This window comes from Octodon degus, unplaced genomic scaffold, assembly GCF_000260255.1.
Source record: "Octodon degus isolate 3935 unplaced genomic scaffold, OctDeg1.0 scaffold00379, whole genome shotgun sequence".
In the NCBI taxonomy this organism is placed as follows: Eukaryota; Metazoa; Chordata; class Mammalia; order Rodentia; family Octodontidae; genus Octodon; species Octodon degus.
Genome location: NW_004524955.1, coordinates 230,172 through 235,051, shown reverse-complemented (window position 1 = coordinate 235,051; position 4,880 = coordinate 230,172). Strand labels below are relative to the sequence as shown.

General features: G+C 37.7%; 1 pseudogene; it reads left to right on the top strand.

The window, feature by feature from the left end:
- LOC101576765 overlaps positions 1–4,880 on the top strand; it is a 16,229-nt pseudogene that overhangs the window by 3,805 nt on the left and 7,544 nt on the right.

Genomic DNA, 4,880 nt, shown 5'->3' with positions numbered 1-4,880 from the left:
GGCTTTGAGCTATATTCCCAGTTGCCCCCACTGCGGCAGCAGTACCTCCAGACACTGGCTTCAGGGGTGCTGCAGGATGGAGCAACAGAAACCTAGAGTCTCAGACTGTGGGTGGAGAGATGGATTCCTTCCCCAGCCACGCCAGAGGACATCACATCCTAGGGGCGGCCAAGCACAAAGGAGCAAGACTTGCCTGGAAAGAGCACACTGCTAGAGCTCTTATGGAACATAGCCTTTCTTTTCCAACCTGATACGTAGAGCTCAGGATCTGAGGATTGCTCTGCTACATGACTATGCTTCTTACCCACCCCTAACCCCCATCCTGGGCCAGGGGATATGGATGTTGTGCTGCACACTGAAAGATTCTTTTTTAGTTTCCCCCCCCCAAAAAAAAGTTACTTTGAAAATCTTTACTCTCATAAAATCAATGACATGGAAGAACTGCACAGATTCCTAGAAAAGAACAAATTACCAAAGCTGAATCAAAACGATCTAAGAACTCTTAACAACCTAGTATCAGCCAATGAAATTGAAAATGTAAGAAAAAAAATTACAGACAAAGAAAAGCCCAGGTCCTGATGGATAAACAGTTGAATTCTATGAGAAATTTATAGAAGGTTTAATCACAATATTCATCAAAGAAATTGAAAAGGAAGCAATAATCCCAAGATCATTCTGGAGGCAAGTATTGCACTGATACAAAAACCAGAAAACGATCCAACTAAAAAGCAGAACTACCAGCCTAACTTTGTCATGAACATAGATGCAACAATCCTCAATAAAATTCTAGCAAATAGAATACAGCAAATCATCAAAAAGATAATACACCATGGCCAGGTAACATTTATACCAGGGATGCAAGGATGGTTTAACATAAGCAAATCTGTAAAGGTAATACACTATACCAACAGAGTGTTGATCCAAATGCAAAACCCACGTGATCATCTCTTTTTAAATTAATTTTATTGAGAAACAAATAGCAATGAGACAGTTTCAAAACCGATTAGTAGGACAGTTACAATAATTAATACATTGTATATTGTTGTCTTCGTAGTGGTTATTCATAGTACAAGATGTAGACATGATATCCTGCCCAAACACTATTAGTACAAATCTTTCTTCTCTCTGAATTAAGAGAAAGTAGCTGTCTATCTACCCTAGAGGAAAGTGATCGATAATCATCTCAATTGATGCTTTTGATAAAGTCCAACACAGATTCATGATCAAAGCCCTACAGAAAATTGGAATAGATAGCCTCAACCTCAATCGGATAAAAGTCGTATATGACAATCCAACAACTCACATAATTCTGAATGGCAAAAAACTGATATCTTTTAGTCTCAGATCAGGTAAAAGACAAGGATGTCTTCTATCACGACTCCTGTTCAATATAGTTCTGGAATTATTAGTTAGAGCCATTAGACAAGTTAGAGAAAAGCAACAAGAACAGGTAAACAAGAAGTGAAAATATCATTATTTGGAGATGACATGATACTCTACTTGGAAGACCCAAAGTGTCCCATGAACACAATTGTAGAATTAATAAACAAATTCAGTAGCACACCATGTTAGAAAGTCAATACCCAAAAGTCAACAGCACTCCTACATGGAGATAACAAACACACTGAGAGAGAAATTAGGGAAACAATATCCTTCACAATAACACCACGAGAAATGAAATACTTAGGAATTAGTCTAACTAAAGAAGTAAAAGATCTATTCAATAAAAATTACAGGTTTTTTTTTTTTTTTCAGAACCGAGGATTGAACTCAGGCCCTTGAGCTTACTAGGGAAGCGCTTATTCCACTGAGCCATATCCCCGGCCCCCAAATTACAGTATTTTTTTTTAAAAAAGTGATTGAATAGGATTTCAGAAAATGGAAAGATAGCCCTTGCTCGTGAATAGAAAGAACCAAAATTCTAAAAATGGCCAAACTCCCAAAAATATTATACAGATTTAATGCAATCCCTGTCAAAATATTAACAACATATCTAACATATCTATAGAAATCATTCCTAAAATTTACTTGGAACCAGAAAAGATGTAGAATAGTAAAGACAATCCTGGGCAACAGAGGCAAGAAAGGAGGCATTACAATCCCAGACTTGAAATTATACTTCAAAGCTACTATGATAAAATCACCATGGCATTGGCAAAAAAAAAATAGACCTGAGGATCAAAGGAATAGATTAACATATGCATATACAACTACAAACACACTCAGCCATCTTATCTTTGGCAAAAAAGCCAAACATATTCACTAGAAGTAAGATAACCTCTTTAAAAAATGGTGCTGAAAAAGCAGGCTCTCTACATGCCAAAAACTAAAACTAGATGCTGGTCTATCACCATGCACTAACATCAAAATGGATTGAAGATCTAAATATTAAAACAGAAACTCTAAATCTACTGGAAGAGAAAGTAGGTGGGAATCTTGAACACATAGGGGTAGGCAAAATTTTCATGAACAAAAATCAAATTGCGTGGGAAATACTTAAAAGAATTAACAACTGGGACCTCCTCTTATTGAGAAGTTTCTGCACTCAAAAGAAAATACCAACAGAGTGAAAAGGCAACCCACACATCTGAAAGAAATCTTTACTTATAATCACTCAGACAAAGTTCTTCTATCTAGAATATATAAAGAGCTAAAAATTGTTAGAGTCCCAAAATTTAAAGACCTAAATTGAAAATGGGCATTTGAGATTAATACACTCTTCTCAGAATAAAAAGTAAAAGAGGCAAATAAACACATGAAAAAATGCTCTACGTCGCTGGCTATCTCTAAATTCAAGTTAAAACAACATTGATATGCCATCTCACTCCAGAAAGAATGGCTATCAAAAAGAAAACAATCAACAACAAATGCTGGAGATGCTGTGGGGAAAGAGGAACCCTTCTTTGCTTTTGGGAATGTAGACTTGTACAGATATTATGGAAATCAGTATGGAGACTCCTCAAAAAGTAGGAGTGGAAATCCCATTCAATCTATCTATTCCCCTTCTGGAAATTTCCCCAAAGATGTGGAAATATCATAACGTAATGATATATGTATACCCATGTTTATAGCAGCACAATTTGTGATAGTCAAATGTTGGAAACAGCCAAGATGCCCAACACCCGAGGAATGCATGAAAACGATGTGGTATTTCTATGCAATGGAGTTTTTCTCAGCTATAATGAAAAACAGACTCGAATCCTACGTTACTAAGTGGATGTAAGCTGATACTATACTCGTAAATTAAACAAGCCAGACCCACCTGTGTAAATATCGTATTGTCTCCCTAGTGTAAGAACGCAGAAGAAGAAATAAAAACTGATTGGTATAATAGACACAGTTAAATGGAAAGTAACTTAAGAACTTAAGGATTAAACAATGAAGAGAGAGAAAGGAGAAAAGATAGGAAAGAAGGTGCAAAACCAACCATATATATGCAAGATGGTTAAGGCAATTGTCGTAAGAATTTCCATAACTTTCTTCAAAATAGCTGTTAATAAGTAGAATTCACACCTTGACTCACTCTCTATGCTGGTATCTGTGAACTAAGCAACTACGTTGAGAACAGCAATATGTAGTACTAAAATCATTGAAGTACATGTCTTCTTGGCCTTCTAAATGTGTACCATTTCTAATGTCACATTAATTCTTACTATACTCTCTTGAAAGTAATTTTTAAAAGGTAATCAAAGAAAAGACAAGAACAAAAATTTAAGTTTTCTAGAAAGCACATGGTAATATTTAATCATATGTCCCATGTTGCATAACTATATCTGTTAATCTGAGCAACAGATTTGATGATAAAAATAGGTACTATCAATCAAGTTAATCAGCTATTCTTATTTTGAAAATATATAACTTATATATTATTACATATTACCCTGTTTCTCTCTTCATTTTTGTTTTTCTTGCTTTTGTTTTTACTCTTAAAAAAATTTAAAATGTCACTTTGCTGCCTCTTCTACTGGTTGTGGGCACCAGTCCCAATAAGAATGCTGCTTCAGGGACTGTGAATTGCTCAGTGGCTTCACCCCTGCCTGGCAAGGGCAAGATGATGAGTTCTGTCGCTGTACCACAAGAAAAAAATGCCGCCTCATGCATAGAGCAGTGCCCATGGGTAAACCACAGAAAAGATTTAGGATTTTGCAAGAAGAATTAGCCTTCACCTTCAGACAACTATTCTCACTTTGAGAGAAGATCCTATCCAGGTGCTGGGCTGAAGAGGAAAGTGAGTGTATGACATTGGAACACCAGATTATGGAACTATTTGAGCTGTCCATCACGACACAAGTACTACCTGCCAGGCTGAGTCATAAAGTTGGATGTATAGCAATAATCCACTTTTCAGTGGAAGTGGAATGGCTTGATCAGGCCTGAGCAGGCCTCAGGATTCAGGTAAATTCCATGACGATTTGTCCCACTTGTTCATACTTCTTATCTCTTCTACAGTGCTTCTATCTCCACCGTGCAGGCGTGATGTTTGCGCTTGTACCCCATGGTCAACAGACAGAAAAAGACAATGCATTTGTTTTTTTACTGATGGTTGTGCATGTCATGCAAGTGCACCCAATACGAGATGGCTGCAGTATTGCTTTCTTCTTGGGCAGGATTCATTATGTGAACAGCAGTCAGGCTGTTTCATTAGCTGGTACTCTCAGTGGATCAAGAATGGTGTGGCTGTGGTGGCAGTGAAGAGTTTAAGCACGGGCCAAGCAAGCAGACTTCTAGCCGTGTATGGTGAGCCTAGTCCACCTGCTATGGCCTGCTCAGTGGGCAGGCCTCAGGGTTCCACCACTAGCCCTCAGTCCAGCATGTTCTTCACGGGGATGGGCCTGCAGCCTGATGGAGGATGGAGTATCCTAAGCACATCTGCTATGCTG